The following is a 26,288-nucleotide window of genomic DNA, read 5'->3' on the forward strand; positions in this document are numbered from 1 at the left end:
TATTCTACTGCCATTCTCTTTCCTGTACCCTCAACTGCTCACTCCATCAAAAGTACCTTTGCAAAGATTATGACAGTGAGAGAAATCTAGCATGGCTGATTCCATCTTCCTGTTAGCCTCACTGGCTGGCTGTCTTCGCTTGTTCCTGGGTATAGAGTAAGTTAACCATGGGAGGAATTTATAGTTTAATTTTGACACCAAGATAACAGTCCCTCCCTAAAACTGATGCTCTCCTTGTTTGGGGACTGAAATTACCTTTGTAAAACTAATGAAAGGCCACAAGATTAGGATTATGGGAAGGGCCTAAATTCTGATTAAATGTATGTATAGTTTCTTCTTTCTTTTCTTTTTGAGAAAAGGTCTCATTCTGTTGCCCAGACTGCAGTACAATGGTGCAATCTCAGCTCACTGCAACTTCCACCTCCCAGGCTCAAGCAACTCTACTGCCTCAGCCTCCTGAGTAGCTGGGAGGTGTGCACCACTGTGCCCAGCTAATTTTTGTATTTTTTTTGTAGAGACAAGGTTTCACCATGTTGCCCAGGCTGGTCTTGAACTCCTGAGCTCAGGTGATCTGCTCACCTTGGCCTCCCAGAGGGCTGCGATTACAGATGTGAGCCACTGCACCTGGCCTATATATGTAGGCATAGTTTCTGTAATCCCTTACTGTTCAGGAGTCATGGGGCCAGAGGTCACAAGATTTGTAACTTCCCTGATGGCTCCTATAGATAACATCATTATTGTAAAACCTAAGATTGGTCTTCTGAATTTTTTTTGTGTGTGCATGGGGGGCGGGGGAGGGAATGGAGTCTTGTTCTGTCGCCCAGGCTAAAGTGCAGTGGTGCGATCTTAGTTCACTGCAACCTCCACCTCCCAGGTTCAAGCGATTCTCCTGCCTTGGCTTCCCAAGTAGCTGAGATTACAGGTGCCTACCATTGTGTCTGATTAATTTTTGTATTTTTAGTAGAGACAGGGTTTCACCATCTTGGCCAGGCTGGTCTCGAACTCCTGACCTCGTGATCCACCCACCTCAGCCTCCCAAAGTGTTGGGATTACAGGCATGAGCCACTGCGCCTGGCCTGAAATATTTTTTATACTGACCCCACCTGGACTTGTGACCCATGACTCAGCCAGTCCTACTGCCCCCATCCAGAGACAGGCTGGGCACACACACACCATTTTCCACACCCCTATGATTTGATCCTCAAAGCAGTCAGCAGCACTCATCCCCTAGTTCTCTGCTCACCAAGCTATCTTTGAAAAACACTAACCTCTGAGCCTTCAGGGAGACTGATTTGAGTAATGAAGTAACTGTCTCCTGAGTGGGCAGCATCACATTAATAAAACTTTGTGTACTCCAACAGCACAGTCTCAGGGAACTGGTTTTGTCTGTGCAGCTGGCAGGAAGAACCTACTGGGCAATTACACCACTGGCTTCTTTCTTTCATTGTTGTACAGATATGCCATCAAGAAAGTAGGTCTTTATGTGATATCTGCCCAATTTCTCTTCTTCCTGCTATCAGCAAAATTTCTTAAAACAATAGCCTTGGCCTGGCATGGTGGCTCACACCTATAATCCCAGCACTTTGGGAGGCTGAGGCAGGCAGATCACCTGAGGTCAGGAGTCTGAGACCAGCCTGCCAACATGGCGAAATCCCATCTCTACTAAAAATACAAAAATCAGCTGGGCACGGTGATGGGTGCCAGTAATCCCAGTTTCTTGGGATGCTGAGGCAGGAGAATCCCTTGAATCCAGGAGGCAGAGGTTGCAGTGAGCAGGGATAGCACCACTGCACTCCAGGCTGGACGACAGAGAGAGACTCCATTTCAAAAAAAATCAAAAACAAAAACAAAAACAAAAACAAAACCCCCAAACCAGCCTCCTCTTTTTCCCTACCTCCCATACCAAAATGCTCCTATTACAACCAGCAATGAGCTTCTCTTCATACCTTCTAGGCCCTTCATTCTGTTACACATAATTACCCTCACTACTTGCATCCTACCTGTTCAAACTCTTTCAGACTTTCCTTTTATAACTCCAGCTTCTTTCTTCTGGTGTTCTTACCATGGAAGTTCCTTCTGGTCTTGATAATAGGCTCCCTTTTCTCTTAAATCTGAATGCAGGCTCTATACATTTTTATCTGGACAATGGCCTTTATGTCCATTAGGTGATGAACTCCCAATTTATGATTACTGTCTAGATCCTTTTCTGGCTCTCACCATCCACCTGAAAACTAGAATAGGACTTAGCCACCTGGATTGCTCAACATCTTTTGTATCTGGGACACAAAAGATCCCACATGATACTCAATGATTGCCTCTTCCTCCTACTCCCCAAATATGTGCTTCCTTTGGAGCCCAACTAGTTCAAGACAAAACGCTATACGAAAGTCAGCCAAGGATCTTCCTATTTCCTTGAATGCAGCAATTTATCAAATTTCATAAAATCAGCACTTTGGAGAGTACTGTGCAAACTAGAGAGGCTGTGTAAGAATGAAGAGAAATGGTCAAGAAGATGAAAATGACAAAAGTTCACAGATACACAAATTCAAGAGATCTTAGGTTCCTAAAACTGTAATTAAAAAAATAATGATAAAAAAAAAAAGACCCGAGACTGCAAAAACCAATAGGTTTAATATGTTTAAGGCAAAATAAAATTCCTTACATGAACTTGTTTAAATTATAAAAAAATATATCCTATTAGAACACAAGGAAAAACAGCCTGTCTTCCTAGACCTAACTATCATGCTGGTCTTAAACTTTTCGGTTTTATTAAGAACCAGAAAACCACAGAGGAATTAACTGCAGAATTTAAAGAGAAAGCATGTGATCTAAGAATTGTAAGAAAATTCAATTTGACAGACATGTTAAAGACATCTTCAAATATTTAAATGCCCCCAAATCCTGCACACATGCTATGATCTGAGTATTTGTGTCCCTCCACATAGGAAGTCCTAACCTCCAAGTTATGGCATTCTAAGGTGGGGCTTTTGGGGAGGTGATCAGGTCATGAGGGCAGAGCGCTCCTGAATGAGAACAACGACCTTATAAAAGAGACTCAAGAGAGCTCATGGACCCTCCAACATGTGAGGTTACAGTGAAAAGAGGTCTGTCTGTGAGCCAGGAAGTGGGCCTGCACCAAACACCTTATCTGTCAGTACCCTGCTTTAGACTTGCCTGTCTCCAGAACCATGAGAAAGAAATTGCCATTGTTTATGAACCACCCGTTTATAGTATTTTGTTATAGCAGCCTGAACGGACTAAGACACCACATATCCTTCCTGAGAAAATTATTTCCATTGATAGAAGGACTCAAAAACAAAGAAGTTCAAAACACAAAAGCTGTGGTACACAAAGGATCATAGCAGTGTGCTAACCTGAGAAAGGACAGACAGTGCTTGTGGACTTGGAACAGGCAGGTCACCTTCTGGGACAGCTCATTTGCCACCCTGGCTTTCTTCCCACCCAGCTCTATCTTTCGTCGTTACAAACCCCAGAGATGTTAACAGCTAAGATGCTCAGCTCCTGAAGGGATGACTTGGTGACATTCTCATCTCTACTTACATGTTCGAACTATACATCTATGAGAAAGCCTCTTTCCTTACAGCACAACTTTTTTTAACCAACAAAAAATTTAACTTTTTTGATGTTAAAACCATTAACTTTTCCTTAAAGCATAAATTAACTTTTGCTGTTCTTGCCTAAGTCTAGAATGTATGTTTGTATGTTAATGATAAATTAATTCAACATAACAATGTAACATAAAATATCCATACCTGAGATAAGATTTGATGTTCTGCCACTATCATCCTTTACGACCTTTTGTCCAAGTTAGCATGATGTATTTCTCCATCTTCCTTACTGCTGATTTAAAACCTCTCAACCTTCAAAGTACTTCTTAACTAGATAAAATCCACACCAATACTTAAATCACCCTATGTGTACATCTATGGATATAATCCTGAATAAATTTAAACATGTGAATTAACACAAATATATTTGCAGTTTCTGAAGGTAACACCTGGTGAGTGAGCACAGACTATCGATGTGTGAGGACAGAGGAGGCAGTTCTACCTCTTCCCTATCATCACAGTGAAAGGGCAACGATTCCTCTACAGTCATTTCATCTCCAACTGCCAGAGCCCCTCACTGCTTCGGTGGTTAGTAGCAGGAGGTACTTCACTATAAAACACACAAACACACACTATAAAACACACATGCACACATACACACATGCACATTTAGAGACGGGATCTTGCTCTGTCACTTAGGCTGGAGTGCAGTGGCACGATCGTAGCTCACCGTAACCACCAACTCCTGACTCAAGCAATCCTCCCTTCTTTACTTCTCGGGTAGCATACCACAGCACGTGGTCTGAAATGTTTACAAAGCATCTCCCAATTGTTCAACATTACTCCAGGAAATTTAACTCTTAGTTTTCTCAACTGAATTATAACTCCACTAGAGGTACAAACCAGGGGATTTCCTTCTATATCTTCAGAGTACCTAAAACCTATCAACGTAAAACAGTTATAAAAGAATTTAACAGTGGAACTTTTTACTGATCCCCCTACCAAAGGGTGGACATTACACAGAACTGTAACCCTTTTGGCACCTAGAACAAATGAGAATAATATATGTTTTCACTGCCCTTAAGTAGTTTACAATCTAGTTATAAATGGGTAATTAAATATTCCAAAATAGGAGACATGCCAAACATGAGTTATAAGTTTATAAACATATTGTGTATTGGGGGAAAAAAAGAAAAGGCTAACTGAACTACAGTGGTCAGTTGAAGGCTGCAGGATACCTTTGAAAGAAAAACTTAAGAGCACTGGAGAAGATAGAAAGTCATTCTAGGTTAAAGGGGAAATGCTACTTGAAAAGGCACAGAGTGTCAATATGTAAAGATGGGCCTTTTCAGGGTAATGAGAAATGAGGCTGGAATTGTAGGATTTTTTAATTCCTAAGGAGTAACTGAAGTTCTGAGCAGGAAAGTGATATGATAAAAGCAGGAGTAAGGAAAAGTTAATATACAGCAAGAAGGATAAAATGAACTTAGTTGCTTCTGAAACTATATTTTACTTTATAGAGAAATCTGCTCAAAACAATTAACTAACTGTTCAGTCTTCATTGACCTTGGAATTTGAACACAGGAGTCAGCTGAGAACTAAACTGCATCAACTTAATTTAGATCCTGGATTACTGCTTTCTGTATTACATGTAATTTTGCATTCTTTACCATTAGCTTATGCATACAACATTAAAGAGTCACCAAAAATATGAGTCTGAACATCTCGGGGGATATAACACCCCATAATTGATTTAGTCATTCTATTACTCTTAGAAATTTAGATTGTCCCCAGTTTTAATGCACTATAAAGAGTATCCTCATACACAACATTTTTGTCCGTATTTTAAGTTCTTCAAGAACTTAATTCTTAATTCTCAGTAGTATTACTAGGTTACTGGAGACATAATATATTGGTTATTAGAGATATGTGTATATATATGTATACATGTATATTGGAGATATAACATACCGGTTTTTGGTTATACACCCATACATGTATATATACGTGCATATTATATATATAGACATTATATATATACACACACACACCTCCAGTAACCAATATGTTATATCCTGTTTATATATGTATACATATACATGTATACATACATATACACACACATCTCTAATAACCAATATATTCTATCTCCAATAACCTAGTAATACTCCTCCTAGGAATTTCTTGTACATGTATATATGTATACATGTATATACACACACACATATCTCCAATAACCTAGTAACATATATATGAATTCTCATACATATACATTTTTTAATATTTATTTTTATTTTTTGAGACAGGGTCTTGCTATTTTGCCCAAGCTGGAGTACAGTGGCTATTCACAGGTGTGATCCCCCTACTGATCAGATGAAAGTTTTGACCTGCTCACTTTCTGGATTGGGCTAGTTCACCTCTCTTTAGGCACTCTAGTGGTCCTCTGCTCCACGGAGGTCATCATATTGATACCAAACTTCGTGCAGACACCTGATCAGCAGTGCATACTATAGCCCAGAACTCCTGGGCTCAAGCGATCCTCCCGCTTCCATACTAAACAGGGGTACATAACTATTTTTAAGGTACTTAATACAACAATTCTTTAGCCCTAATTCTGGTTGGATAGATACAGCCTCAGAATAGTGGAGACAGGTTATATCAAGCATATCTGCGGTTGCACTAATACAGTTGTCTATATTCCATGAAAAGTTTTGCATACTCTACTACAATGACAAACTGGGCAGTCACTTTCATTGTACGGTGAGAATCATTATCATGGGTATGTTACCTCCACATAAAGTTCACATTACAACATTTTCCATATTCTGGACTTCAAGGTGTCATCAAAGTTGAAAAAAGAATATTTTATAAAACAGCTCTGATATTTTTAAGTCCTCAGTAGTATCAAACATTATATTCAATCACCTCAATATAAATGAATTCCTATTTCCCATTTTGGCTAAATTTCAGATCCTATAATCCCCAACATAAGATGAAAACCTAGTAAAGTAGGTGCTATCCTTGTTTCTACTGTGGCTCAATGCTTACACAAAAACTACTTGAAACAATTTAGCACAGTTCTGTTCAAGAGATCTTTCTGAAACGATGAAAATGATCTATATCTGTGCTGTTCAATAAGGTAGCCACTACACACAGCTGACTACACAATACCCAAAATGTAACTAGTGTGACTTAAGTACTAATTTTTAGTTCCAATTTTAGTATATGTGCTGATGAAGCGAGCACGAGTACTAATTTTTCAACTTTATTTTAATTACTTTAAGTTACAATAGTAACAAGTGGCTGATGGCTACTGTATTGGACATGGCTTCACAGTATACAGAAAGACTTTCACTATAAGATTTTCTATAGCTACAAAAAAGAACTACAATAGATAAAACAGTTAACTAAATTACTGGTTAGACAAGGTAGGAGAAAGTGTTGGCTGCCTACTAAGCATCCACTCCCCTGTTCCCTCATCAGAGGTCCTGTTTTGCTCAGGTAGCTGTCTACCCACCCCTCAGCTTCAATGATGGATCCTGATAAAAAGATAGGGCTCACAGCATTGTGTGGCTGGCTGACTGTTGGTCCAGGGGTGGGCATGTGACTCAGGGGAGTCTAAGAATTTTGAGGAGAACTTCAATTTCATGGTTTGGGGACCTAATTCTCTCTCCTAAACTGGGGGTGAGAAAGGAACACAACATAAGGATTCTGGGGGTTCTAGCAGCCACTCTGTAACCTTGAATGAAGTGACATGATCTGGCTCTGTGTCCCCACTCAAATCTCATTGCAAATGGTAATCCCCACATGTTGAGCAAGGGACCTGGTGAGAGCAACTGGATCGGGGGGCGGTTTCCCTCTTGCTGATCTTGTGACAGGGAGTTCTCAACAAGATCTGATGGTTTTAAAAATGGCAGTTTCCCCTGTTCCCTCCCCCAGCCTCCTGCTGCCTTGTGAAGAAGGTGCCTGCTTCCCCTTTGCCTTCCACCATGATCGTAAGTTTCCTGAGGCCTCTGTAGCCATGCCAAACTGTGACTCATTAAATACCTTTTGTTTATAAATTACCCTGTCTCAGGTAGTATTTTTATAGCAGTGTGAGAATGAACTAACACAGGGAGCCAGCCTGTGTTAGACAAAGCTGATTTAAAAGTCTAATTGACTCACAGTTCAGCATGGCTAGAAGAGGACTCAGGAAACTTCAATCATGGCAGAAGGCAAAGGGAAAGCAAGGCACCTTCTTTACAAGGTAGCAGGGAATGCTGAGTGAAAGGGGAAAGAGTTTCTTATAAAACATCAGAGCTCATGAGAACTCACTACCACGAGATCAGCACAGGAGAAACTGCCCCCATAATTCAATTACCTCCACCTGGTCTCTCCCTTGACACATGGGGATTATAATTCAAGATGAGATTTGGATGGGGACACAAAGCCTAACCATATCACCTAATTACCCTCCAAAGGCTCCACATCCTAATACCATCACACTGGGGATTAGGGCTTCAAGACAGGAATTTTGGGAGGCACAAACATTCAGTCCACAAAATAAGTCTATCATTCATAATTACTCTCTGCATATACCTCCAAATCTGGGCTGCTCTGTCTTTATCACATTAGTTTGGCTGAACCTTAACTGTGTCAAATCCAATCTGACACCTGTGTGTAAGCTGGATAAGAAAATAAACCACGCTGACTGATCTCAACTTAAACTCATACCTACTAACTTCCCTACTCCATTTACTTCCAACTCTCTTATTGCACACCTTAACTCTTTTCAAAGGTCCAATGCCTTCTTCTTATAAGAACTAATATTTCTCAATCACATAAAATGTGTCTGTGTCAATGCACAACTGTAGTAAACTAAGCCAGACAATAATGAGGTCTTTCCAGCCCTTACTCCACTTTTATTCCCAACCCAACACCCAATTAGAATCCCACCGTATCAGTCCAAAGGGAAGAACACCACTCATGAGAACCAAAAGAAAAGGAACTAAAGGAAGGTTTATTCCCATGAAAGGCTTATGTATATTTCTAAGACTCTAGTCACTGGAAAACAAAACCATATATAGTCATGTGCCCCATAATGACATTTCCATCAATGACACACTGCATATATGGTGATAGTCCCATAACATTATAATATCATATTTTTTCTATACCTTTTCTATGTTTAGATACACAAGTACTTACCACTGTGCTACAACTGCTACACTATTCAGTACAATTACATGCCATATACGTTTGTAGCCTGGGACAACGGGCTATACCATATAGCCTAGGTGTGTAGGAGGCTCTACTATCTAGGTTTGTGTAAATACACTCTGTGATGTTCACACAATGACAACACTGCCTAATGATGCATTTCTCAGAATGCATCCCCATTGTTGAGCCACACATGACTATTACTGTCCTGGAGCCTGGCTTGTCAGATCAGCACTCTTCCTCCATTCCGGGTGCTCAAAAAAGCAGAAGGAGGTTTCAATGGAGATTTTCTTCTCCTGTTAAAGCTTGAAACCAAAAATCCCAAAGCAAATAAAAATTAAACTTGCATTTAGTTGAAATCTAGGCAATCAGAAAGTACCTTAATTTTGATAAGAGGGAGAAAAAAAAAGTAATGTCATAGATTTCTTTGCTAAATAAGCCCAATAATGTATAGGCATGCCACAATGTCAATACAGAAATAGTCTTTTGGGACACACCCCAAGGTGAACCCTAGTGAGCTACATCCTTGTAGAATCTTCTCCCCTTGAGTGTGGGTGGAACCTGTCACTTACTTCTAAGCACTAAACGGTAGAAAAGATAGAAAGGACTCCATCTTAGCAGATAGGAGAAAGAGTCTCCCTCCTGCTGGCCTCAAGGAAACAAAGTGCCATATGATGAACTGCCTACGGACAGCGCCGCATACACTGAACAGCCTCTGGTCCCTGAGGGAGGCCACCAGTCAACAGGAAGAAGATGGCACACTTACTCATGTAGGCCAAAAGATGAACTCTGCCTACAACCTGAATGAGTTTGCAAACAGATTCTTCCATAGTTGAGCCTCCAGATGAGAACATAGCCTGACTGACACTTTGAGATGCTAAGCAGCAAACCAGCTAAGATGTGCCATATTCCTGACCCAGAAAAACTGAGATAATAAACCTGTGTTAAGCTGCTAAATTTGGGGGTAATCTGTTACACAGCAATGGAAAACACAAGCCTACTCTCCTTTGGAAATTTTCCCAACCACTGCATGAGTCAGCATTATTTTCATCTTCTCAAAGTCTTTGTTACAGGGACTCCAAAAATGGCAGGCCATACAGACCCTGAGCACAACTGTATAAAAGGAGTAACCTTAGGTTTAGTCATAGTTGTCTGCATTAGAACCACAGAATATTAAGACTTGGAAGAAAACAGAGAGGCCCCTTAGTGCCATCCTTTATGTTTACAGATAAGGAATGCAAGGACATGTAATAGTTCATAACTTGTTCCTGGATTACTAGGGGGAAAAAAAGAGACGAGAGCGAGAGAGCGACAGAGCGCGAGCTGCTAGTCTAATGGATTTCCCACATCTCCACAAATTGCCCATGTGTATAAATTGTCTTTTCCCTGAAAATAAAGGATTGAGAGCCAAACTATAAATTTCATTTCTATCTCCTACATTGAAAATCAGGTTTAACACAAATTTATTGTTATTAACTAAAACATGCTCAGCAATAGGAATTTACTTGATAAAGAAAATAATGCCTATGTTTGTTAAACCAAAAAAGGACATATGAGATATTATACATATATTTTACACCAAGGAAATTGCAATAGCATCTGTTTCACCTTGGCTTTAGTGAAAAATACTCATAACCTTCTCTGTGGGGTTAAATAGTTTTGTCAGTGTTTATTGTATCAAATATATTTCAGAAAATGTGATTTGATCATCAGAGTACCAGAAGCCATGTTGTAATGAAGAGCACTTGTATTCTGGGTCCAATTTTAAAATATGTCTTTTTAAAATCTTGCATTTACAGTGATGAATATGGCAAGAAAAATAAAATAAAAACTTGCATTTAGAACTTGAAATAGGTCTGCTTTATTTTACATGGTGTGCCATACAAATAAAATTTTTCTTAACATTACAGATGACATTCGTTTGGCAAACACTACATTGCAAGCCCATCACTGTTTATCTAATTCTTCTAATTTTAACAAATGACTCAAATTACAATGCAGCCTAATTAGCAGCTCAAACTATAACAAGAATTTCAGTATTTCGAATAGCAAGGAAGAGTTACTATAATCCATGCTTAGGTTAAAAAATCAAGGACTCCAAATAAAATACTATGTTTAATTCAATTTATCAAGTCCAATAAGTTACAAAGGCAATGTAGAAGAAGTAGGTGAAAATGGGGAAGCCCTAATTTTTAAGTCTGCCTTGAAAATAATTTTTGGTTAACAATGAGACTTTCCAACAGGACTCATCTTGCCACTGGCATCACAAAATCTGAACCACCCACCTCCCCTTTCTCTGGGAGGACCCCTTCCTTCCTAATGTCTGATGCTTCTTCCCACACCTCCATTCTTTGCCCACTGCTGCACATGCTTAAAGCCCAGCTACCCTTTCACCCACAGAAGTCGTAGACCACTGCTACCATAGTTAATTCTCAGAAGTAATAAACTCAGAACTTGAAAGCACATAATGCCTACAAGACTGTTCACCATTTCAAACTTCTGCTCTGGTTCACATGAATTCAAAAAAATCACTCTATTTTTTCTGCTGTACCAAGACAAAAAAATTCTACAATCACACTTAAAGACATGGACTAATTACTTCTCATGACACTGTAATAGCAGTTTCAGTTGTATTAAGAGAAGCTAAAAATGAGCAGGTTCTGTGCTAAGCACTGTATCATCTCATTTATTCTACAAAATCACTCCGTGAGAAAATTAAAACACAAAGTTTGGTCACTTACTCAAGGATGACACAGTTAGCAAATATAATACTTGTATAACCAGGATTTGAACACATGCCATCAGCTTGTGCTCTTAACTGCTGAAATACTCTAGTCATTTTTTTAGTCAGCTGCATGACTTGGTGGCCCATGGTTAAGCATACAGTTTCTACTAAGCCCAGTAGCAAGCCCAAAAGCTCTCAATCCTTTTTCTTAATACAAGAGCGGTTACCTGCTAAGGATGGAAAGGCTTTGCTCCAAAATCCTAAGGATCTACACTGTAATTTTCTCCTATATGGCCTGCCAAAGGTTTCATACAGCATATTTCAATCTGCCTCTAACATTTCAAGCACCATAACCTCTGCTGGGTCATATGGCCTGAGTGGCAGCGCAGTTTGCACAACACCCTGGACCTGTTGCAGAGTTGCTTTTTGTTCTGGGATCCATTCAAAGCCAGCAGCATTTCAAGTCACTCAGTAAACAACCTGAAATAGCACACCCAAATGAGTAATTTGTCACTTCCAAAATCCAAAGAGGACCACTAGATCTTGCTTCTCTCTTTTTGTTGTAGGTGGTAACACGCCCTACACCACACTAGTGGACTCCTAGACATTTCACTGAGGTAGAAGGCCCTGAATATTTGTTGGAATTATTTCCCACTCTCTGACACCCAAATGTCTTACCAGTAAGTCTAGAGTAGTTGTTCCTTCTTGCCCACCAGGTCCAATCAGCATAATGTCATCAATGTGATGGGCCAGTATGATGTCCTGTGGAAGGGAAGGGCGATCAGGGTCTGTATTTGTTTGCTGCAGCTGCTGTAATAGAGAACCACAAACTGAAGAGCTTACACAACAGAAATGTACTGTCTCCAGCTCTGGGATTAAAAGTCCAAGATCAAGGTGTCAGCAAGGCTGGTTCCTTCAAGGGCAGTGAGGAAGAATTTCATGCCTCCCGGCTTGCTCCTGATGGTTTGCTGGAAATGTGTGACATTTCTTGGTGTTCCTTTACTTCAATGTCACATGGCATTCTCCCTGTGTGAATATCTGTGTTCAAATTTCTCCTTTTTTAAGAACACCAGTCGTGCTGGATTAGGGGCCCAGCCTACTCCAGTATGACCTCATCTTATCTAATTACATTTGTAACTACCCTATTCCCAAATAAGGTCATATCCTGAGGTACTGAGAGCTAGGATTCCAATATGTGAGTTTCTAGAAGACATAATTCAACTCATAACAAGATCCCTGTGATCTAAATTACAACACAGAGTTGGAGAGTTGATATCCCCAAGGTAGGACAGCGAAGGTGTATTTCTGGCTTTGTTAGTTGAAAGAAAACTGCCTGACCAGGCGCGGTGGCTCATGCCTGTAATCCCTGCACTGTGAGAGGCTGAGGCTGGCAGATCATGAGGCTAAGGGTTTAAGACCAGCCTGACCAACATGGTGAAACACCATCTCTACTAAAAATACAAAAATTAGCTGGGTGTAGTGGTGTACGCCTGTAATCCCAGCTACTCAGGAGGCTGAGGCAGGAGAATTGCTTGAACCCGAGAGGCGGAGGTTGCAGTGAGATCGCGCCACTGCACTCCAGCCTAGGTGACAGAGTGACACTCTGTCTCAAAAAAAGAAAAGAAAAGTGCTTTTGGTGATCTTACTAATAAATACTTACTAAGGAAAACATTTAGCCGATCAATAACTGCATGCCAGCTACTGGGGATAGGTTCTCAAGCAATGAAATGACATCTGGAACAACAGCTACAATTAATCACCACTCAGTTAAGTTTATGATAATCCACTGTCATGTTCCAAGATCAATCTGTTTTCTGCACAGGCCAAATGGGAGAGCTGAATGGGAATATGTCAAGAATCACCACCCCTGCATCCTTAAGTGCACTAATCTCTGCAATTCCTCCGGAAATGCGGTATTGATTTTGGCTTACTATTATTCCAGGAAGAGGCAGCTCTAGTGGCTTCTACTTGGCCTTTCCTACCACAATAGCCCTCACTCCACAGGTCAGGGAACCAGGGTGGGGATTCTGCCAGTTGTTGAGTATGTCTATACCAGTTATTCATCCTGGAACTGGGGAAGTAACCACAAGATGAATATGGGGACCCACTCTGAGGAGGACCTGGGTTAAACTTCCATTGACCACCTAACCTTAACAAGCCCCTACTCTGAATGGTGGGCCAAAATGACACTTTGAGTGTCCTGGAATTAGTGTCAGTTCAGAGTTAAGTGTTCAGTCATCCATGAGAAGTCTGATTATTTCTTTTTCTCCAATGCACACTTACCCTGATAAACCATAGGTCCTTCTGGGAAAAGTTGGGGAAAAAAACTAACAGTACAAATTCTTGGCAGCACAATGCGGTCTTTCCTCAAAAGGATCCAGCCTCCCCTCATTCAAGGGGTTCTAGGACTGTAAAATTACTCAAATCTGGGAATTGATTGAGGGACCATAACTCTTTCTTTTGGTAATTCAAGTAAGGCTTCCATTCACTTGACCTAGAACTCTTGCTTATACAGATCAATTCAGGATTCAGTAGACTGCCCACGGAATTCTCTTCTACAGACACCATGACTACCTACCCAATGCCATGGGACTCTCGAGTCAGACTGTTCAGACTGTTGCTTTGACTCCACTGTACCCTATGATGGCAACATGCCCACTTAGTCTTTGGTGATCACATGGTCCCTGCCACTCGGGATCCAACCATCCCTGCTGCAGTTAAGGACCCCAGTCAGTGGCAGCAGCTCACACTGCAATCTCTGATCTGCAGAGAAGAGCAGCCCCAGAGCTCTTCATGGACACCTGAGGAGAACCAGCAATGTCTTGCAAGGTAGCTACCTCAAGGGAGGCCATTACAGCTTCACCAGGCAAAGCAAGGTTAACTTCCTCAAAGGTGAAAGAATTGCTTCTACTAGCAAAAAACAGTGAGTAAAATTTAGGAGTTCAACATCCCCAGCTTCATCAGGATGTTCCCATATGGCCCTATTCCAAATCTGAGGATCCCATTCTTTCCCAATCAATGCCCTAATTTTAACAGCAGACCAAGGTGAGAGGGAATTCAGTTTGCACTGTAATTCAGCCACCTACAGGATGGGACTCTGGGTTTGGTTTTCACCAATCTCAGCTATGCAACTACAGGAGATAATGGGTTTTAGGGCAGACACAGAAACTTTCGGGTCACTTTTTTGGAGCTTCAATTGGGAATTTGAAGCCTTAAGCCCACCCTTCTTTTCTTCTTTCTTTTTTTTTTTTTTTTTTTTTTTTGAGGTTTCATTCTGTCATCCAGGTTGGAGTGAGCGCAGTGGTGAGATCTCAGCTCACTACAACCTCCACCTCCTGGGTTCAAGTGATTCTCCTGCCTCAGTCTCCCCAGTAGCTGGGATCATCCTTTTCTTTTCTCACTTCATCCAGCACAATTAAGAGCAACCAGCCAAAATTATACTGATTAAGTTGATTTAAATGTTCTAAGGTACCAAATATCTGATTGTTCTGAATCTTGTTGTTGTCTATAAGCATGAGTGGGAGTATCCAATAGTGATCTTTTGCATATCTCTATTACCATATCACACCATGGACTATCAGAGTCCTCTTTTCTACTGGGAATACTCATTATTGCCTTTAAATCTGATCGGGTTAGAAAATCAATTCCAGAAACACTATAATCAATTCAGAAAACTCATCCTTAAGATTCTGCTAACTAGAACCACTCTCAGCACCCAAATTTTTGAATCAGTCAGGGCTCTCCAGAGCCTGATAGGCTCTCCAGAACTGATAGGAAAAAAAACATAGATGTAGATAAAAACATAAATATCTACATCTACATATAGACAGATATTGAGATATTGGTATTTTAAGGAACTGGCTCACACAATTGTGGAAGCTAGAAACTTCAAAATGTGTAGGGTAGATCTACAGACAGTAAACTCAGGCAGGAATTGATGCTGTAGCCTTGAGGAAAATACTGTCTTCTTCAGGACACCTCAGTTTTGGCTCTTTCAGCCTTCAATTGATTGAATGAGGCCCACCCACATTATTTAGGGTAGTATTCTTTAGTTCAGGTCAACTGATTATAGATATTAACCACATCTTCAGAATATCATCACAGCATCACGCAGATTAGTATTTGATTAAATAACTAGGTAAACTGACATAAAATTAATCATCACACACAGCACACTTCTGGACTTCTCAACAAAATCTTATTTTCAACTGAAAGAACAACCTTTAAACAAGAATATTTTATTTGCTCCAGAAAGACAATGAAATTTCAGTAGGAATACTCTCCTGAGTGGAACAGATAAGTCCTTCCTCCAAAACTATTTAGAGAAACAAAGTTTCCATGAACCACCTCTCTTGCCTGCCTTCACATTACATTATCTTAGGAAGCTATAACATTGTATCTACACTTTCAAAACAATCTTTATGTTTCAAAAGTATTATCTTCAACTCTACAACAGAAATCACACTTTAAAATTATACCTCTAGGCCAGGCGCAGTGGCTCAAGCCTGTAATTCCAGCACTTTAGGAGGCCGGGGCAGGTGGATCAAGAGGTCAAGAGATCGAGACCATCCTGGTCAACATGGTGAAACTCCGTCTCTACTAAAAATACAAAAAATTAGCTGGGCATGGTGGCACGTGCCTGTAATCCCAGCTACTCAGGAGGCTGAGGCAGGAGAATTGCCTGAACCCAGGAGGCGGAGGGTGCGGTGAGCCGAGATCGCGCCATTGCACTCCAGCCTGGGTAACAAGATCGAAACTCCGTCGCGAGGACATGCAGGATATAATTCATATATATATATATATACATACACACACCTCTAAGAGATGTGCTCTCACTTCTTACAAATGGGTTGAAATAAATCCTGCATGTCCTTTCCTGTGTTGGTGGAGCTCACATTCCAGCAAGATAACATCCTTATCTAACTATTTTATCTCTGGACATAGTAACCCAGGCATTAAGAAGTATCAAAACACTTTCTGAAAATCTAGGATTTGCTAGACAATTTCCAGTTCTGAGTATGACCTTCTAGCCGGCACTGTTTCATTATTAGCAGAGTTTGGCCAATCAGCCAGACCACCTGAATCCAAATCCTGATTCCACTACTAAAAATCTGCATCATCTTGGCCAAGTTACTTAACCCTCATCTGTAAAACAAAACACTCATAAGAAGTAAGCCCTGAGTGGTGGCTCATGCCTGTGATCCCAGCACTTTGGGAGGTGGGCAGATCACGAGGTCAGGGGTTAGAGACCAGCTTGACCAACCTGGTGAAACTGGTCTCTACTAAAAATACAAAAATTAGTCAGGTGTGGTGGTGTGCACCTGTAATCCCAGTCACTCAGGAGGCTGAGGAAGGAGACTTGCTTCAACCCCAGGGCTGACACACGCTCAGGAGGTGGAGGTTGAAGTGAGCTGAGACCACAACATTGCACTCCAGCCTGGGTGACAGAGCGACACTCCATCTCAAAAAAAAAAAAAAAAAAAAGAAAGAAAGAAAGAATAATTAAACGAGTACAAATGAATGAAGTATTAAGCTTGACACACAAACAGAACACACAGAAGGTACTAAAGTATTAGCTATGATTATGTTAATGTCTAGAAAACCAGGGATTACTCAGGTAATAATGGGGGGAAAATAATACCAATGGTAACTTTTAAATTATTTTTATCTGGCTCATTTACTTCTTACATTAACTGCTTTCAAGAAACCTTCCTCTATTCTCAACAGAATTTACATGACTCCTAGTTAAGTTCTATAAAAACTGAAAAATATAATATCTATATATCACATGCACAATCACATGGAGTTTTCATAAACACATAGTTAAGAGGCTTTTAATTTAATGGCAACGTGTTTTTAAAAGTCAAAATTACACTCATTTTCTGTAAAACTACAACAGTAATTATCTCAAGAAAGGTAACCATCAGAACCAGGGAACGTAATTGCCTGGTTCTAATGCTTGAATATGCGTATAATGGATTCGATCTCTAATACCTACTCCTTTGCAGTTGTCAATATTCATGAAATGAGATTAACTCTCAACCTAGCTCATTTCATATAATAACAAATGCAAGCAGTCATCTGAAATTGATGGCTCATCCTTATTTGTGAAAACTGGGCCTCATTCTTGGTTCAAAGTTTGTAATGGCTCAACAACCTCACATGGGCTAATGCCCACAATTTACAAGTGACCAGATTGGAAAGTACATACTGGAAATGCTGCCTTCCCCCAAGCCAGATCTATTCATTAATATACCTGTGTCTACTGACAAGAAGGCAGCCTGGTAAAGCATATTTTCAAAGCTGTTTTAAAGGGATCAATTTTAATAAGGAGTAATTAAAGACGGATTGTAAATCGGATAACAGTTTTACACCCCTAAGGTAGGGACGTGTTGAGACACAACGTTAATAAGTACACGCATCAGTAATCTATCCACAGGTAGTTTTGGCCCTAATTTCAGGTTGAAAGTCCTCAACTATGAAGCTTTCAAGTTTCGGTACAGTAGGCACTTTCACTCCCCAGTAGAAATCTGGTGTGATGGCCAAAAAAAGTGTGTTGTCGCCCCCAAACCGCACCATGCCAAAGTTCAGCCCAGGCAGAGTTAATGCACCGTTATGTATTTTTCAAAAACAGGTATAGGTTGCCCCTTTTCTCAGAATCTAACAGACAGGAATGGTCTCTTGTGGCTTCCCAAATACGGCGGTAAGGACCGATGTACCAGTCCCTAGCAAGTAGGAAATGACTAATTTTTAAAACCACTCCGACCGCGGGCACTTCAGGCCCCTCTTCAACTGGCTTCAGAGGAAAGGAAGAGAAGACGGTTAAGGGTTACAGCGGAGGAGGCTGAAAAACAGTTCCCAAAGCAAGATTAGCCAGACACAAGCTCGACCCGGAAGGGCAGGAGTGACCTCTCTAGGCCGCCGGGGGCGGTGGGGTCGGCATTGAGGACCACCCTAGTCTGGCAGGCGGACACCGCCACAGCTCGAAGAGCCGCGGGCGCGGAGCAATTGCCAGGTTAGCGCCGCGAGTCAGCTCTCCGACACACGCCCAGGGTTGAAGGTGCCCTCTAGACCCCTCCCGGTGTCCCACAGAGGTCTAGGGCCCATGCTACCTCTTAGGACGCTGAGGCCGCCACCACCGCTCCTTCCCGCCGCGCAAGCTGGAGGACAGCTCCTTGGATGCCACGGTGGTGTCACTCAGCAGAGCAACCCGGCCGAGCGTGGGTTTGGGCGCCGGAACCCGCGGGGCTCAGGCGGACTCTCGCCCCCTACGGCCCCCGGCCCCGCCACCGCGCCCACTAGCAACGTGCTCGCGACCGCCCGCGCCCGCTCAGCACAGCTTCTGCATGCCGCGCGCGGCACGTCGGGACTCGTAGTTCTGGCGCGGAGGACGTGCGCCGCGGCACTCTAGCCAGAGAGGCGCCACGTGACGGTCGCACTCCCGGAAGTGACGTAACAAGACACGCGTGGCGCGACCCGCAGTTTCCGCAAACAGAATTGCGTTTGGCTGTGCTGGTGAGTGTGGCTGGAACGCCGGCCTTTCATTTCTTTGTGTTTACCCCTCGGCCGCCGTGGAGGAGGAGGAAGCGGCACTCCCACTCCTGACATGGGGTCAGTTCGCATTAGACCTGTGCTTTAGTACCTGCCGCGTGGGTCTATTTCCTTGTGTCCTCAGTCCCAAGCAAAATGGGAACTCTTAGGGGTGGTCGGGCGCTGTTGATCCTCCAGACCGAGCGAGCCTGGGGTGGGAGAAGAAGTCCGAAGAGCTGCTCTAGCTCGTGCCCTAGGCCTGTGCTGGGGAAGGGTGGGGGGTCCACAGGTTTCTCTTGAGCTGCGCCTCGGAAACATGAACTAGAGGTTGAGTAAGAGGCCGCGCGAATGACGGAGGGGATGAACTTGGCTGGAGAAGTGCGTTCTCGCTTCTGCGCGCTTCTCGGGCCGGGCAGTAGAGGGTCAAGCGGGCGGGTCGGGGCTTAGGACTTATCCTGCTTGAGCTTTATCCTGGCGGCCTGCTCTGTCGTACCCTGAGGAACTGAAATGACGCAGGGACATAGCTTACTTCGGAGGTGTGACTGTGGCAAGTCGAAATGTCCATGTGGTTATTTATCGCATATCCATCCCGATGTCAGTCGACCACCTCTCGAAGGTTTCTCCTCGAGGATTCTGAGGGATAGCTCTCTTCCCTTTGGAGTATTTTAATTATTTCACTTTGAGTTTGGTTTGGGTTTCCCCCCCCCCCCCATTTGTTAAATTGATATATAGCAGTTGCAGATATTTGGGGGGTAGAGATGATACTTTGATACATGCATACAATGTGTAACGACCAAATCAGGGCAATTAGGGTATTTGTCATCTCAAACATTTATTTTTTCTTTATGTTGGAAACATTCCAATTTTTCTTGTAGGTATTATGAACTACACAATAAATTACTGTTAACTACGGCTTCCCGACTGTACTGTCAGGCACTAGATGTTATTCCTTCTGGGGTTTTTGTACCCATTAACCTATTTCTCTTCTTCATCCTCCTCTTCTGCCACACTTCCCAGTCTGTGGTAATCACCAGTCCACTCTTTACCTCCATCAGGTCCGTATTTTTAGCTGGTATTGTCTTCATGTACCTGACTTATTTCACTTAACGTAATGACTTCCAGTTCCATCCATGTTGCTCCAAATGACAGGATTTCATTCTTTCTAATGACTGATTAATATTCCATTGTGTATATATGCTACATTTTCTTTATTCATTTGTTGATGGACACTTAGTTTGATTCTATGTCTTGACTACTGTGAATAAACTTGAGACTGCAGATATTTCTTAGGTTTACTGATTGCCCTTCTTTTGGATCTGTACCCAAATTTGCGAAACTATTCATCTCGCAGGGGATTAACAACCAGAATATAGAAGAAACTCATCTAAATACCGGTAATTCTATTTGTAGTTTTTTGAAGAACCTCCATTCTTTTTCCAGTATGTAAATTAATGGTTGTGGTAATTTACATTACTACTAACACTGTACAAGTGTTCCCCCTTTTGTGCATCCTCACCAGCATCCTTTTTTTTTTTCTTTTGTTTTTTTGAGACAGAGTCTCTCTCTGTTGCCCAGGCTGGAGTGCAGTGGCTCGATCTGGGCTCACTACAACCTCCACCTCCCAGGTTCAAGCTATTCTCATGCCTCAGTCCCCTAAGTTGCTGGGATTACAAGCACAGACCGCAACGCACAGCTAATTTTTGTATTTTTAGTAGAGATGGGGTTTCACCAGGTTGGCCAGGCTGGTCTAACTCCTGACCTCAAGTGATCTGCCCATCTCAGCCTCCCGAATTGCTGGTATTGTAGGCGTGAGACATCGTGCCTGCCTCAGCATCCATTTTTATAAAATCTTTCTGATAAAAGTCATTTTAACTGAAATTAGATGGTATCGTATTGTGGTTTCGACTTGCATTTCCCTGATATTAGTGCTGTGAGCATTTTATACATGTATATATATATATATATACACCTGTTGGCTTTTTTTTTTTTTTAATTGCATTTTAGGTTTTGGGGCACATGTGAAGAACATGCAAGATTGTTGCATAGGAACACACGTGGCAGTGTGATTTGCTGCCTTCCTCCCTATCACCTATATCTGACATTTCTCCCCATACCATCCCCCCCCCAACTCCCCAACCCCCGCTGTCCCTCCCCTATTTCCCTCCAACAGACCCCAGTGTGTAGTGCTCCCCTCCCTGCGTCCATGTGTTCTTATTGTTCAACGCCCGCCTATGTGTGGGAACATGCGGTGTTTGATTTTCTGCTCCTGTGTCAGTTTGCTGAGAATGATGGCTTCCAGGTTCATCCATGTCCCTATGAAGGACAGGAACTGATCGTTTTTGATGGCTGCATAATATTCCATGGTGTATATGTGCCACATTTTCCCTGTCCAGTCTATCATCGATGGGTATTTGGATTGGTTACAGGTCTTTGCTTTTGTAAACTGTGCTGCAATGGACATTCCTCTGCATGTGCTCTTATAATAGAACGATTTATAATCCTTTGGATATATACCCAGTAATGGGATTGCTGGGTCAAACAGAATTTCTATTTCTGGGTCCTTAAGGAATTGCCACACTGTCTTCCACAATGGGTGAACTAATTTACACTCCCACCAGCAGTGTAAAAGCGTTCCTATTTCTCCACATCCTCTCCAGCATCTGTTGTCTCCTGATTTTTTAATGATCGCCATTCTAACTGGCATGAGATGGTATCTCAATGTAGTTTTGATTAACATTTCTCTAATGACCAGTGATGATGAGCATTTTTTCATTTGTTTGTTGGCCTCATGTATGTCTTTTGTAAAGTGTCTGTTCATATCCTTCCCCCACTTTTGAATGGACTTATTTTTTTCTTGTAAATCTGTTTTAGTTCTTTGTAAATTCTGGATATCAGCCCTTTGTCAGATGGGTAAACTGCAAAAATTTTTTCCCATTCTGTTGTTTGCCGATTCACTCTAATGACTGTTTCTTTTGCTGTGCAGAAGCTGTGGAGTTTGATTAGGTCCCATTTGTCTATTTTGGCTTTTGTTGTCAATGCTTTTGGTGTTTTGGTCATGAAGTCCTTGCCTACACCTACGTCCTGAATGGTTTTGCCTAGATTTTCTTCTAGGGTTTTTATGGTGTTATGTCTTATGTTTAAGTCTTTAATCCATCTGGAGTTAATTTTAGTGTAAGGTGTCAGGAAGGTCCAGTTTCTGCTTTCTGCACATGGCTAGCCAGTTTTCCTAACACCATTTATTAAACAGGGAATCCTTTCCCCATTGCTTGTTTTTGTCAGGTTTGTCAAAGATCAGATGGTTGTAGATATGTTGTGTTGCCTCCGAGACCTCTGTTCTGTTCCATTGGTCTATATCTCTGTTTTGGTACCAGTACCATGCTGTTTTGATTACTGTAGCCTTGTAGTATAGTTTGAAGTCTGGTAGTGTGATGCCTCCCGCTTTGTTCTTTTTGCTTAGAATTGATTTGGCTATGAGGGCTCTCTTTTGGTTCCATATGAAGTTTAAGGTGTTTTTTTCCAGTTCTGTGAAGAAGGTCATTGGTAGCTTGATGGGGATAGCGTTAAATCTGTAAATTACTTTGGGCAGTATGGCCATTTTCACGATAGTGATTCTTCCTAACCATGAACATGGAATGTTTGTGTTCTTTCTCATTTCGTTGAGCAGTGGTTTGTAGTTCTCCTTGAAGAGGCCCTTTACGTTCCTTGTTAGCTGTATTCCTAGGTATTTTATTCTCTTTGTAGCAATTGTGAATGGCAGTTCATTCTTGATTTGGCTCTCTTTAAGTCTGTTATTGGTATATAGGAATGCTTGTGATTTTTGCACATTGATTTTGTATCCTGAGGCTTTGCTTAAGTTGTTTATCAGTTTCAGGAGACTTTGGGCTGAGATGATGGGGTCTTCTGGATCTACAATCATGTCGTCTGCAAACAGAGACAGTTTGACTTCCTCCTTTCCTATTTGAATACCCTTTATTTCTTTTTCTTGCCTGATTGCTCTGGCTAGAACTTCCAGTACTATATTGAATAGCAGTGGTGAGAGAGGGCATCCTTGTCTAGTGCCAGATTTCAAAGGGAATGCTTCCAGTTTTTGCCCATTCAGTATGATATTGGCTGTTGGTTTGTCATAAATAGCTTTTATTATTTTGTGATACGTTCTGTCAATCCCTAGTTTATTGAGGGTTTTTAGCATAAAGGGCTGTTGAATTTTGTCAAAGGCCTTCTCTGCATCAATTGAGATAATCATGTGATCTTTGTCTTTGATTCTGTTTATGTGGTGAATTCCATTTTTGGATTTGCGTATGTTGAACTAGCCTTGCATCCCTGGGATGAATCCTACTTGATCATGGTGGATAAGCCTTTTGATGTGCTGTTGCAATCGGCTTGCCAGTATTTTATTGAAGATTTTTGCATCTATGTTCATCATGGATATTGGCCTGAAGTTTTCTTTTCTTGTTGAGGCTCTGCCAGGTTTTGGTATCAGGATAATGTTGTCTCATAAAATGATTTGGGAAGGATTCCCTCTTTTTGGATTATTTGGAATACTTTCAGAAGGAATGGTACCAGCTCCTGTTTGTATGTCTGGTAGAATTTGGCTGTGAACCCGTCTGGACCTGGGCTTTTTTTCGGTGGTAGGCTCTTAATTGCTGCCTCAACTTCAGACCTTGATATGGGTCTATTCAGGGTTTCGACTTCTTCCTGGTTTAGGCTTGGGTGGAGGCAAGTGTCCAGGAATTTATCCATTTCTTCCAGGTTTACTAGTTTATGTGCATAGAGTTGTTTGTAATAATCTCTGATGATGGTTTGAATTTCTGTGGAATCTGTGGTGATATCCCCTTTATCGTTTTTTATTGCATCAATTTGGTTATTCTCTCTTTTCTTTTTTATTAATCTGGCTAGTGGTCTGTCTATTTTGTTGATCTTTTCGAAAAAACAGCTTCTGGATTTATTGATTTTTTTGAAGAGTTTTTTGTGTCTCTATCTCCTTCAGTTCTGCTCTGATCTTAGTTATTTCTTGTTTTCTTTTAGGTTTTGAATTTTTTTGATCTTGCTCCTCTAGCTCTTTCAATTTTAGGGCGTCAATTTTAGATCTCTCCTTGCTTCTCATGTGGGCATTTATTGCTATATATTTTCCTCTAGAGACTGCTTTAAATGTGTCCCAGAGATTCTAGTATGTTGTGTCTTCATTCTCGTTGGTTTCGAAGAACATCGTTATTTCTGCCTTCATTTAATTGTTTATCCAGTCAACATTCAAGAGCCATTTGTTCAGTTTCCATGAAGCTGTGCGGTTCTGAGTTAGTTTCTGAATTCTGAGTTCCAACTTGATTGCACTGTGGTCTGAGAGACTGTTTGTTATGATTTCTGTTCTTTTGCATTTGCTGAGGAGTGATTTACTTCCAATTATGTGGTCAGTTTTGGAGTAGGTGCGATGTGGTGCTGAGAAGAATGTATGTTCTGTGGATTTGGGGTGGAGAGTTCTGTAAATATCTATTAGGTTTGCTTGGTCCAGGTCTGAGTTCAAGTCCTGGATATCCTTGTTAATTTTCTGTCTGGTTGATCTGTCTAATGTTGACAATGGGGTGTTAAAGTATCCCACTATTATTGTGTGGGAGTCTAAGTCTCTTCGTAAGTCATTAACAACTTGCCTTATGTATCTGGGTCCTCCTGTATTGGGTGCATATATATTTAGGATCGTTAGGTCTTCTTGTTGCATTGATCCTTTTACCATTATGTAGTGTCCTTCTTTTTCTCTTTTGATCTTTGTTGCTTTACAGTCTATTTTATCAGAGACGAGAATTGCAACTCCTGCTTTTTTTTTTTTTTTTTTTTTGCTCTCCATTTGTTTGGTAAATCTTCCTCCATCCCTTTACTTTGAGCCTTTGTGTATCCTTGCATGTAAGATGGGTTTCCTGGATACAGCACACTGATGGGTTTTGTCTTTTTGTCCAATTTGCCAGTCTGTGTCTTTTGATTGGGGCATTTAGTCCATTTAAATTTAGGGTTGATATTATTATGTGTGAATTTGATACTGCCATTTTGATGCTAGCTGGCTGTTTTGCCCATTAGTTGATATAGATTCTTCTTTGTGTTGATGCTCTTTACCATTTGGTTTATTTTTGGAGTGGCTGATACTGGTTGTTCCTTTCTATGTGTAGAGCCTCTTTAAGGAGCTCCTGTAAAGCAAGCCTGGTGGTAATGAAATCTCTGAGTACTTGCTTGTTTGCAAAGGATTTTATTTTTCCTTCACTTATGAAGCTTAGTTTGGCTGGATATGTAATTCTGGGTTGAAAGTTCTTTTCTTTAAGGATGTTGAATATTGGCCCCCACTCTCTTCTGGCTTGTAGGGTTTCTGCTGAGGGATCTACTATGAACCTGATGGGCTTCCCTTTGTATGTAACCCGACCTTTGTCTCTGGCTGCCCTTAGTATTTTCTCCTTCATTTCAACCCTGGTGAATCTGACGATTATGTGCCTTGGGATTGCTCTTCTTGACTAATATCTTTGTGGTGTTCTCTGTATTTCCTGGACTTGAATATTGGCCTGCCTTACTAGGTTGGGGTTGTTTTCCTGGATAATATCCTGAAGAGTATTTTCCAGCTTGGATTCATTCTCTTTGTCACATCAGGTACACCTATCAACCGTAGATTAGGTCTTTTCACAGAGTCCCACATTTCTTGGAGACTTTGTTCTTTCCTTTTTACCCCTTTTTCTCTAATCTTGCCTTCTCGTTTTATTTCTTTGAGTTGGTCTTCAACCTCTGATATCCTTTCTTCTGCTTGGTCAATTCGGGTGTTGAAACTTGTGCATGCTTCGCGAAGCTCTTGTATTGTTTTTTTCAGCTCCATCAATTCACTTATATTCCTCTCTAATTTGTCCATTCTCGTTAGCATTTCATCAAATATTTTTTCAGGGTTCTTAGTTTCTTTGCATTGGGTTAGAACATGTTCTTTTAGCTCACAGAAGTTCCTAATTACCCACCTTCTGAAGTCTGATTCCGTCATTTCATCACATGCATTCTCCATCCAGCCTTGTTCCCTTGCTGGTGAGGAGTTGTGAACCCTTGCAGGAGGAGAGGTGTTGTGGTTTTGGGTGTTTTCATCCTTTTCACGCTGGTTTCTTCCCAACTTTGTGGATTTATCCACCTGTCGTCTTTGTCGTTGCTGACTTTCAGATTGGGTCGCTGAGTGGATGTCTAATTTATTGATAATGAAGTTATTTCTGTTTTTTAGTTTTCCTTCTAACAATCTGGCCCCTCTGTTGTAGGACTGC

At 41.4% G+C, this 26,288-nt stretch overlaps 2 protein-coding genes across 15 annotated transcripts in view; one reads left to right on the forward strand and one right to left on the reverse strand.

Annotated features, from left to right (window-relative positions):
• The window catches only part of FAM210A (family with sequence similarity 210 member A), a 51,899-nt gene extending 33,039 nt beyond the window's left edge, over positions 1–18,860 (reverse strand). For 3 of the 8 annotated variants that reach the window (XM_032293530.1, XM_032293531.1, XM_032293533.1), the window contains exons 1-2: positions 18,606–18,840; positions 12,172–12,303 (exon numbers count right to left, since the gene is read on the reverse strand). The gene's annotated coding sequence lies outside the window, so the exon portion shown is untranslated. Of the gene's footprint in view, positions 1–12,171; positions 12,304–13,153; positions 13,228–18,605 lie in introns of all 8 variants that reach the window. The other 5 variants (XM_032293534.1, XM_032293535.1, XM_032293532.1 and 2 more) reach the window with 4 other exon arrangements.
• Positions 18,861–18,911: 51 nt separating this feature from the next.
• RNMT (RNA guanine-7 methyltransferase) overlaps positions 18,912–26,288 on the forward strand; it is a 43,563-nt gene continuing 36,186 nt past the window's right edge. For 2 of the 7 annotated variants that reach the window (XM_032293527.1, XM_032293522.1), the window contains exon 1: positions 18,912–19,008. The gene's annotated coding sequence lies outside the window, so the exon portion shown is untranslated. Of the gene's footprint in view, positions 19,009–19,049; positions 19,143–26,288 lie in introns of those variants that run through there. The other 5 variants (XM_032293528.1, XM_032293526.1, XM_032293523.1 and 2 more) reach the window with 4 other exon arrangements.

The sequence above is a fragment of the Sapajus apella genome, unplaced genomic scaffold (genome assembly GCF_009761245.1).
Source record: "Sapajus apella isolate SASKATOON/1434 unplaced genomic scaffold, GSC_monkey_1.0 scaffold29, whole genome shotgun sequence".
NCBI lineage: Eukaryota > Metazoa > Chordata > Mammalia > Primates > Cebidae > Sapajus > Sapajus apella.